The following is a 12336-nucleotide window of genomic DNA, read 5'->3' as shown; positions in this document are numbered from 1 at the left end:
TTAACTCTTGAGACAGAGGATAGCCAGAGCTGTATTAATTTAATAAAGTATATGTGAACAAAGGGGCGATTTTTCATTACAAAACTTTTTAAGTATTAGTTTTGAAAACTAATAACCAATTATTATTTATAGGTGATGTCAATACATACTAATCTATTGAATGTCATTGATTCAAAAGAATATTGGAACATTCAAGTCACACAAATCTTAAATGATGTAAACGAGGATAAAATAAGAGCTAAAACTCTTCCTTTCACAAAAAAACTGGTAAAATTTTGTGAATAAGTTCACTGCTTTGAATAATTATGTAAAAATAGTAATAGTAGAACTTAATTTCTCGCGAAACCGTATTGTAAAGTTGCAAAAAATATTTCAACTGTGAAGGTTAGAATATATTTGTGTATTGAATTTTGAATATTATTTGAAAAAATCATAAATATATGGCATTCTATGCCATTCTATTCTATGGCATTCAGTCAGGGACGTCTCAGTATATGCCGTGGCTTTGGAAAGACAATCATTCCAGGTTTTTTTGAAATGCCAGAAAAAAATTGAAATAAAATATGGAAATTTATTTTCTCTTAGTGACTAAATGGTTATTTTAGTTTCTGTGTTTAAATAAATCTTTCTAATTTGTTTGAGTATTTGTATACGTTTTATAAAATAATAATTATATTTATCCCAGTAATGCATTTTCATGATTTGCATAATTTTTGCAACTTTTTTTTTAATTACCAGTAGAAATAAGTCACCATTTTTTGTGTGATGATTATATGAGGTATTTCGAAAACACCACCTAATCGAGGGTCTGGGTAATAGCCCCCCTATACATTTTGTGAAAATGAATGAACTGTCTATAAGTATAGATTTTACTCCAGGAGATATGCCTTATGCTTCGGGAGATATTGAATCCATTGTGGAAAATGAAAAGTGCATAATTTATTGGTACCGTACATTTCCCACCCTAAACATGATACAAGATAATAACCCTAATGACCTTCAAAGCCAGACGTTATTCGTCGTGAAGTTCAACTCCGGGTGAGACGAATATTTTGAAAAAACATGAAGAAAACGGATATAATCTCGAGATATTATCTCTGGGCACCCGATTCTTGGACCCAATGATCACTTACCTCAAGGTGAGGGGAGTGGTCATTGGTTATTAATGCTGGCGTACCCTCCGCCTGGAAAGGGCCCAACCAGCGTAACCCTTCTGATCAAAATATATCAATAGGTCTGTAAAGCAAGTCTAACAATTTATAGTACAATTTTTATACTATTTAAAAAGAAATTGATCCGAAAATAAAGTTCAATAACACCAGTAATACACAAGTTTGTAAGACATTTATTTTTCAGGTATTCACAGAACACTTCAAGGTGAGATTTCCATTCGACAGTTTATAAAACCGCAAAACGTGTTTCGCTATACAATGGCATCTTCAGGCGCCACAATACAGTATTGTGTCGCCTGTCAGTATTGTGACGCCTGAAGATGCTATTATATAGCGAAACATGTGTCGCGGTTTCATAAACTGGCAAGTGATAATCTCTCATCAAAGTGTTTTTTGCAAACGTTATAATGGATTTTCATTAAGCATCGGTCAGTTCCATCATATTTATTTTCTTCATCTTTTATACCTAACAAAAAAACTATATCGTAGAGGGGGTTTTAACATAAAATTGCTTTGTGTCCTTTGCATGAACAGTTTTACTTTCTGATGTTGATCAAGAAGTAGATGAAGTTTCTAGTCGAATAATAATCCTCCTCGTTGCTCTGTCTTGGAAGCAGGAGTCTAGAGCCCTCTTTTGAAGCTTAAGGTCGGAATTAGGTGAGAGTTACGTCTTGCGTGAGTCTATGTTTATTATGATATTGTTATTTATATTTCTGAAGTACTATTTCTCTTTTCTGTCAGGATAATTATTAGTCTTCACATACTCGCTTTATGAAGTTTCCTCGTGAATTCTTGTATTCTATATTTCTCCACGTATCGAAGTTTTCTACCGTTCAATAGATGAAGACTTGGTGATTCTTAAGCTGAATCTTACGCTCTTAATTTCCGTTGGAAATTGCAAAATTCATTGATTCCCACGTAATTACTCAACAATCTAAAGTTAGTGTTGTTTCTTGTCGAGACGAGACAAGAAAATGCGTTCTCTAGTCTTGACTAGTCAGGAAAAAACTCCTCTCTCATCTCGAGATGAATGTTTCTCTCGACGACAGAAGGCTTGCTCTTGGCTTGCCACTCTTGACGAGAGAAGGAAATGTTACTTCTTTCAATTATTATATTGTGTAGGAATCCTGTGAATGATATCTGATTCGATTCCATTGAGAATGTTTGGAATACAAATGGAATAGAAAAAATGTTTTGGTATAATTCGACGTTCATATAAAAGTATTTGTTTAGAAAGTATTTTTCTTTCGTGTAATTCAATGTTTATATGAAAATAGCTGTTTCGGGAGGTCTTTTTCGTACATTTTGTGTCTGAAAGTTTCTTCTTTGCATGATCTACACATCTTTGTATGGAGTTAATTTTTTTGAAATTCTTTCCTTTCTCTGGAAGATTTCCACATTTTTTGTATCAAGATGGAAAAATAAAAAGCCAAAACCTTTCTTTCCCAAAAGGAAAAGGGACTTGATATTCACAATTTGCAGTTAACGCTAAGCGTTAACTTGTTTTCAAAGATATGTCGAATGTTCATTTTGAATGATAAAAACAGCAGGTAGGTACTCGACAGCGATTGAAATAATATCTTCGATACTCAATAGGTTCTACACCCTGCTGCCTTCATTCACAACCTCTAGGCAAAAGTCAATTAGATATATTTTTGAAAATATTACACGCAGATGTTGCATCAATTTCGTTTGTTTAGCCAGTTGTTTCCTAATTGCGAATGAATCTGAAGATACTATACAGTGTGTATCATATGGATCTTCTATTATACATTTAGGTGAAGTTATCAAAAAATTTTTGGTTTGAAAGTTTTAGATACTCAATAGGTTCTACACCCTGCTGCCTTCATTCACAACCTCTAGGCAAAAGTCAATTAGATATATTTTTGAAAATATTACACGCAGATGTTGCATCAATTTCGTTTGTTTAGCCAGTTGTTTCCTAATTGCGAATGAATCTGAAGATACTATACAGTGTGTATCATATGGATCTTCTATTATACATTTAGGTGAAGTTATCAAAAAATTTTTGGTTTGAAAGTTTTAGATACCAATGCGTTGAGCTTTTTTGCTTTTTTAAATTTCAAAATAAAGTCATTGACACCTATTGATACATAAGGTATTCAAGAGATATTCACTAAACAGTTTTACAAAAACGCAACAGGCGTGTATAGTTGCGAAACACGTGTTTCGATTTTATAAAAATGTTTAGTGAAAATCTCACAATAAAGTGTTTTTTGAATACTGTTTGAGAAATTCTGTTTTTTGTTAACCAGTTAACCAGCAAAGGATTAACAAGATCTCAGCTTTTAATGTGCAATTCTTAGTACATGGGTTCTATAATAACGTTGTTGAAAGTCTTTCCCATTAATTAAAAATATAAACATAAGTTATAGAAAATAAATATTTTTACTGGCAATGAAAACCAGAAAACTAGTTCTACGCTTGAATGCAGGATTAGAAAATCACTAACCATACCGTCTCTGGACTTACATCAGCGGCACATTTTATTGATAAACGCTCTCAATTAATGCAGTTGATGAAATAAGTGTTGTTTTAGTTATTGACACTATTATGTTTCAAGATTACTTCATAAATAGATAACTGTTGCATTTTTGAAACAAATGGATTCATAACATGAAATATGTCAAGATTGTAATTGTTTTTCATAACGTACAGTTATGTTCAACAACGAATGATCGCAGACGCTTACATTTAGTAAGACATGTGTAGCTGGCTATTCATTATTATTACAGAATAATAATTGTGTTCAATTGCAGCAGTGCTTTTACCAATGCGTGCGACTGCTTCTTTGTAATTGTTTATAGTGTTAAATAAAAGGTCATTATGTCGCACAAGAAGTAATTAATAAACAAGTTATTGAAATGTTTCATTCATTCAAGAAGTTAGTTTTCTGTTTATTTTTCGTCACAGTTTGATTATATATACAAAATAGGGCAGCTGATGATTCATGCGTAAACGAAAGACATGGAGCAATTTTTGTCAGTGGTAAAACTGTAGCTGTGCCTCTGAGATGCGCGAACGATGAAGAGAGATGGTAATTGTCCACTACCAACTTTTATTAGGAAGTACAATCGGGAGAAGAATTTTGGCTTTAATAAATTCGGCAAGTGTGTATAACTACATATACCAGTAGATAGATAGATAGATAGATAGATAGATAGATAGATAGATAGGTTCATTCAAGCTTTCAATTTAAACTATTTATAAAACTCAAGTCAAAAAAATTATTTCGTTAACAACACAAATGTCTCTTAATATTTATATGAATAAAGTCGCGTGGTATAAGTAAATACAATGAGTATATAAAAATGAGAGGAAAAAAATAAGTATATATCAGATATAGATTAATTAGCATAATGTAATATCGAAGTTACTAGGAAGTTTACGTTCAATTCAAATACCCTTTTTCAGTTTGGATATTTTATATCCTTGTAATGAATATGGCTCAAAGTAACACTACAGATCGAAAACACATTTTTTTAAAGTTTGTCATGCCACCCATGCTCTGTATTTTCCAATCTATGTCTAGGAACAATATAATTGAATTTATAATTGTTCTCATTTACAAAAAGTAAACAATCGTATATTAAAATTATATATATATATATATATATATAATATAATTATATATATATATATATATATATATATATATATAATATAATTATATATATATATATATATATATATATATATATATATATATATATATATATATATATATATATATATATATATATTTGCTTCTGGGGTTGAGCGGTCTGATTGCTTGTGCGAAGCGATAAAATTGAGACACAGAGTTCGAACTAATCAGTCTAGTTGAAAAAATCAGACATCACCAGAAGATGGCAAATGAGACTTTGCCGAAACGTTGTGAAAACAATCCTTATGGGGATAAAATACACAAAACACGGAGCGAAATCCTAAAAAACAGCTCATCATACTTTATCCGTGAGAATCTTCGAGTTAACATATATATATATATATATATATATATATATATATATATATATATATATATATATATATATATATATATATATATAGATGGAAAAAAGGTTATTGGACAAAGCACTCATAGGAAGGTGGGCAAACCGCAGACACGTGTTTCTGGCTATTTAGCCTTCGTCAGTACGGTACAGCCAAGTGCAAAGGATAGACAACACTTGGTTGCAAGAAAGGGGTCAAACAAGCAAGCAGTTGGCCCCTGATGATGAATCCGCCGATAATACCATCTCATTCAATATCCCTCTATTTTATATGTATATATATATATATATATATATATATATATATATATATATATATATATATATATATATATATATATATATGCACATATATAGCATATACAGTGAGCATTTTATTACCCTTGTAGGTAACACGACAAGTGTCTGTGTAATTCATATTGAATATTGTTTTCAAGATACGTTTTTGCATTATGAAAATACGTTCCAGTTGTGTACTCTCTCCCCATACTAATATTCCATATTTCAGCACAGGATAAACAGTCCCATAATATGCCATTTTCAGTGCATCAATTTTCAAGTGACTTCTCAACACTCTAATTGCATAACACTTATTTGCTAGTTCTTTGCGAGATAGTCAATATGTACCTCATAATTCAGTTTATCATCTATATACATTCCTAACAGTTTTGTACTTGTTGAGATATCTAATCTTTCACTACCGAGCTGAAAATACTCCGGAATAGTAATATTTTTGTGAACGGTTTTGAACAAAATGTAGTCTGTTTTAGATGTGTTTAACAATATCTTGTTGGTATTAAAATATGTGTATGCTATAGAAATGCTATTTGAAAAATTATTTTTCCAAATTAAGGTTCCTGTTTACTGGTACAATCAGATTGGAATCATCTGCATAGCTCACAACTTTAGTACTATAATTTTTGTAAATTTCAGAGAATAGCAAAGGACCTTATACTGCCTAAATATGTACTTTTTGCTCCCTGTTACTCAAATACGGTTTCAAAAGATTCAAAGCATTTCCTCTGATTCCATAATTGAAAATCTTTCGAAGTAAAACGGAATGATCAACACAATCGAACGCTTTACTGAGGTCCAAGAAGACACTACAGGCACAAGAGTTTTGTTCAGTTAAGTGTTGAATCTCATCTACGAACTTGAAAAAAGCTGATTCGGTACCTTTCCCTTTGAGAAAGCCATGCTGGAAATCATTGAACAAACCATGAGCTACAAAAAATTCATAATTCTCATTGATATAATCAATTCAAATAATTTGGAAACAGCTGTGGTCTGTAGTTATTCATGTCATTTTGTTCCATTTTTTTATACATATATGGCTATAACTACGGCCAGTTTCATTCGATCTGGATAGGTACCGAATACTAGGTGATCATTAAAATTGTGACATAAAACTGGTAATAAGGACGGGATACACTTTTTTAGAATTTTTTATGGTACATAGTCTATACCACTGCTCATTTTATTTTTGAGTTCACAGCTGGCTTGGATTATTTCCTCCTCACTCACTGGATAAAGAAATATCGAGTTGTGGTTTGATTGTGGAAACTGGAGCCCCAATTCTTCCTTTTGTGCATGTGGAAAATAATTGAACGATAATGAGTGATATATAATCGCAAATAATAGATAGGTAGTTTCTCATTAGAGATAAATGAATTAAAAGAAAAAGGATAAACTCACAACCGATAATTGATAAAGGATTGAATGCATAGTCACTAGAAATGTAGAAGGTAGATAATCTGCAAAACATTGCTTACAATATTGATAATATTATACCACTATATACATAGAGTCAATTCATATATTTTCGAATATTATAATATAATTTTTAGGCAACCAATCATATTATAATCATTGTAATATGATTTTTCCTCTACTCTTAATACATGGTTGTCATCAGGAAGTGTTTCAGTTCCGGATAGGTTACCATCTTCATCCTCTGAAACGTCATTTCCATATTCCTGTGTTCCGTGCAGTCTCGCCGCTTATCACGACATAAATAATCCACGATTATGTCTATCATGGGTTCATACTATATTGTGTAGCAATCTTTTCAATCATATCTGATTCAATTCCACAACGAATGTTTGGAATACAAACTGTATAGAGAAAAGTTTTTTTTGTATAATTCAGTGTTCATATGAAAGTATTTTGTATAGAGATGAAAATCACTATCTTCAATCTCATGAAACAATATTGAGATCATGTAATGCTACTTTTTTTTCAGCATTCAACTAAAACAGATTTGTGTAATTGTCAATAACGTATATTACCTCGTTAGTGAAAGGATGGTGAAAGGTTTCCAAAGACAAAACACATTTTATGTTTCTTTGTCATTGTTCACTGTGGTTCTGGCGTTGAATCTGGTCATTATTACGCCTTGGTCAAAGACGAAACAGACAGACGAAACAGTGATCATCTTCAAAGAGGAAGATTAAAACTGTTTTAATCTTCCTCTTTGAAGATGATCACATGGTGATCGGAATACGTGTCGAGGTGTTGAAAATAACGATTTGGTGTTGGGAAAAAACTCCAGTAATATTCATTACTACACCAAAGGTTCCAAACAGTGCATCATAAGACTGGTTTAAGTTTGACGATAGTCGTATTACTAAGTGTTCTGGCGATGTCTTGAATTTATTGGAGCCTCTGGAGACACCCTACATTTTGTTTTATGAGAGAGGACATTGGCAGATCAAGATCTTCAGATGATGTGGTACTGCGGGTTTTTCCGGGCAAATGGCAAATGCGCCACTGGAATCAATGAAGTCGCCCTGGAGCGCCAATTAATTTTTGTTGTTGTTTTATAACTTCATTATTTGTATTTTAAAGTTATTAAAAGTTTCGTGTTGCTTTGAATGTGATTCGAAACTAATCATTTTATCCATAAATTAAGTCCTTTAGTTGGCATCAGTGTTCGTATTTTGTTAACTGATATCCTTCTTTCTTCAAAAAAATTCTACGAATTTTGAGATTTTCTACGTAACAGTCATATCGAGGAGGGTGGTAAATTTAGGAGAATTAAGCTGTAAGTTAAGCAATCGTTTCATGATTGTTTTCTTAACATGAAAATTGATTTGTATTTGTAACTAACGTTACTGCAGTTTCGTCCTATACGGACATTTTCAAACGAATACAATAAACTTGTTTAAACTTTATACTTATAAAAACTTTTATATAAAAACAATAAATTGAATTTCAGGATTGAATGAATGTTGTAGGGGAGACATAATTAAAAAAATAATTATCAACTCGTATCATCGGCAAATAATGGAAATCTGCAACACTAGGAAAATTGTTCATTATATCATTCTGAAGTAGGTGAATACATTCGAATGTGAATACTATTATAATGAGTAGAAATCATTCATGAACTCTCTGTTTTAAAATCTGTTTTTCCGTTAATCAGCTGCCACCCCCATACGAACGACAACTCTCAGAAGTTGAGAAACTTGTGCGAGCTAAGGACTAACGAGGTCTTACCTTTTAACGTGTGATTCCTAACACGGTTGCAGAATCATTCCAGCTTCAACCAGATAAATTCTCTCGAGAAAAATATCTGGTCGAGGCGGGAATCGAACACACGACCTTCCGATCGTGAGTCGGACGCACTACCACCAACCAACTGTTTTAAAACAATGTTTATCTTTTGTAAGTCTCGAATAAACATTGCACTTTTCACATTTTGTGTATCATTTACAATATGGCAACTTGTTTCTTGTGTCGTATTTTATTCAGTACGAGTTTTCATCAAGCCGTACATTTTTTGGTGCAATATGAGCAATTGAGCCGTTATAACGCCTAGTACATAAAGCGGTTTCTGAACTAGTAGCACAGATATATGTAAACAAATTCACAAACATGTTTCCAAGTCTTGTGTAGAAACTGTTGTTGGTTCATCTGAAAAAATATTTGAATTGCTTGTAGGAAGTTTTTGAATTCAACAATTGTTGAGGAAGATCAGAGTTACCCCTGACTGATAAAGAATTGGGATCCTCATTTTTGTTGCCTTTTTATTTGTCGCTTTTAATTTTTTTCTCAATGGGCTCCCACTTCTATTGTCACTCCAGGTTCGACACGTGTACTAATTTATTTCTCACTTTATCTTGTCTTCTGTTATATTGTCAACGTTTACCCTTTCAGTACCATCATCAGCTCATAGGAATGCAGAAAATTTTATAGATCCGCTAAACTAACAATATCAAAAAAACTTCAACTTAATCATCATCGAACCGTATTATTATTCTTAGAAGATTTCATTTGGGGCGTGCTTTACGATGTAGGTGTTTATGAACTAGTGCTATTACGATTAGGTTCAATTCTACACTTTTTAATTATTTTTTTGTTTTCTATGAAATAGAATATAAAAGGGTTTCAAATTTTTGAAAACGGTTCTATTTTAGGTTGCCTACCGCTGAACTCTACAGAAGGAAAGTTTTGGAGTACTTAAAAAACAAACTGGACAAATTTTGATTTCCACAGTGTTTGTGAAAAAAAAATTCAGATTTTTCCTAGTTGAATGTTGGAATATATGAATAATACTACTACCTTCCATCGTGTTTATTCATTTATAACGGATGTGCGAAATATTATTTTTATCTTTTTTAATATACCTTCATTAACTTTTACAATTGCAAAGTATTACCCATAGTATGTTATCAACTTATCACTTGCGCTTTTATTGTGTTGATTATGTACTTTAAACAATTTCGTCATATCTAATTTTGAATCAATCTCTTGCAAGTTCTCTTTATTTGAGAAGGATTGTATAAATGTTTCATTTAATTTCTGTAGGTCGATTTTTTGAATCTTCAAAATCAATTTTTCTGAGGTGAAAGGAACTCTTGAACCTGATGCTGATGTTCTCAACCACCCAGAGAGAGTATTCAACATGGACGAAACGTGCTTCTGCTTCGCTCCAAAGGGTGAACTGATATAATCGGACCTGAAGGTCAACATGTCTATAATGAATCCTCAAGATCTGATAAGGAAAACATTACTACCATATTTTCGTGTAATGCTGCTGCTGCTTTCAAAAATAATCAAAAAACCTGCGATGCCTGCCAATATTCGATCTGGATTTAAAGTTAGTCCAGACTCTATCCATTTGAACCGAATAATGTTGATTACTCCAAAATTGTTTTACGTTCTGTGGATAATAACAGCAACGACAACGCCTGTGCTAAAGATAAAGATCATTTAAATTTTATTGAATCCAGAATGGAGATGAGTTTGCTGCGGCAATTCAAATCCACCAGAGGAAAGAAAATGCATTGGGAAGGCAACCCTGAAGCATTGCTGCTTTACTAGTTTTGGTTATCAGTTGCAGATGAGTTGGGGGACCCAAAGGAGCAGCATGCCATTACCCAACAGAATGAATTGAATAATTTGATAAAACTCAAGAGTTATCATCGATGAAATCTAGAAATCAAACCAATTTCCTGTTGACTGTGGTGATCGAAGTAACCCCTACGAAAGAGAATTCTCATATTCAAGTCACTAACTACCCTTACAAACATAACTCCCGTGAATGAAAGTCAGTCCAATCAAAGGGTTATATCTGAAGAAAATAGTTCGGGCAATTCATCAGCTTCCTGTTCTCTAATATTACCTAAAAAAACCCTTGCAACCGTTTTTGAGGACATAGTTCGATGGCCCCATTCTGAACTATCTACATCGAAGGCAGGCAAGAGGAAAAAGGAGTAATTCTCCCAGTGTTGTTACTTCAGATAAGTGGATAGAGTTTTTCGAACTGAAAGATAAAGAGAAACAAGACAAAATAAAGCAGCAACAGAACAGAAAGGAGGAAAGGGTGCGAAAAAAGAGGAAAAGGAGCAAGAACAAACAACAAAAGAATCAAAGAAATTTTTGATATGCGAGGATTCCTGTTCTGAGGACAATGAAGAGGAATGGGAAGAAAGTGGCAGTAGTTTAGATGACATTGACTCAGAAATGGGTATGGATCCATGTAGCTTCGATAACAAAAATAAATAACGAGAATGAGATTGAAGTACGTTGCCTGAAAAGTATAGATAGCGAAAGACGATCATTTGCTTACATTGAAAATGATGGTCAGTTGACACCCAGGATATTTTAGGCAAGCTCCCTGAGCCAACATTAGTTCAGGATGGCCGATCTCTAAATACAGTTTTTCTTTCTTCAGTGGAAGTCTTTGAAAAGGAATAAATGAAATTCAACTATTATTGCTGTATTATTTCATTTTTAATGCTATTCCACCCTCCACTGCAATGTTGTTAGCTATATACAAAATTAGGCATGATGAGAGAAAAATCACAGAGAGGCCAAAGGACAGGCCATAAATGGCAAAAACATGTGACCACATTTGGCAAAAAGTGGCCATAAAGGGCAAAAACATGTGACCACATCTGGAAAAAAGTGGCCATAAATGGCAAAAACTCACGCTTTATTTAAATAAATTTAAATTAATAGTCCCCTTTGATAAAAACTTCTTTCTTTTATAGGGAATATTTTGAGAATATTTCATAGGATAACATGGAATTTTTCCAGATTTTTTGCACCCAAAATTATTAATTGGAAAATAGCTAAAGTTGATTTTTTCCTAGAAGTGGTCATAACTGGCGTGCCGACCCTACCTCTGCTAGGTACCTGTGTCTTGTCTTATATTAATTTTACATATCTATCTATTTACCAGTCTTAAATTAATTTTACAATATTGCCTAATCTAACAGACAGGTAAATCTGATAAAATATTATTTCAACAAGCTATATAGTATACTATTAGGTATTGGTCCACTTTAATTATTCATAATATTATTATGTTAACTTATTTCTACACTCTATATACCTGTTAACTTGTCTAACTAATCTTAAATGAAATAAAGTCAATGGAATCGTTTTGGTGCAAAATATGATGGGCGACTGCTGAGTTTTTGTGATCTTCCATATTTTTGGTGTGCTAAGTGTTCTTTATATCAAATTTAAATAAATCTTTTGGCCTACCAATAATATTTTGCATCCAGACTTTTCCGAATTCTCGACGTTTTCCTTTGGATTTCCTAAAAGGCTATGTAGTGTAGGACCTGTTTTCAATTCTATCTTCAGATGTAGTTCCTTGAAAATCTTTCTAAAATTCTTCGTCTTGGTTTTCGTCTTTT

General features: G+C 32.6%; 1 protein-coding gene across 3 annotated transcripts in view; it reads left to right on the top strand.

Annotated features, from left to right (window-relative positions):
* promL (prominin-like) overlaps positions 1-12336 on the top strand; it is a 99374-nt gene that overhangs the window by 42911 nt on the left and 44127 nt on the right. The window lies entirely within an intron of this gene.

This window comes from Leptinotarsa decemlineata, unplaced genomic scaffold (genome assembly GCF_025532065.1).
Source record: "Leptinotarsa decemlineata unplaced genomic scaffold, Ldec_3_MD MMD2_P_RNA_scaffold_2, whole genome shotgun sequence".
Classification (NCBI taxonomy): domain Eukaryota; kingdom Metazoa; phylum Arthropoda; class Insecta; order Coleoptera; family Chrysomelidae; genus Leptinotarsa; species Leptinotarsa decemlineata.
The sequence above is the reverse complement of the archived record's forward strand: the minus strand, read 5'-3'. Positions and strand labels throughout refer to the sequence as shown.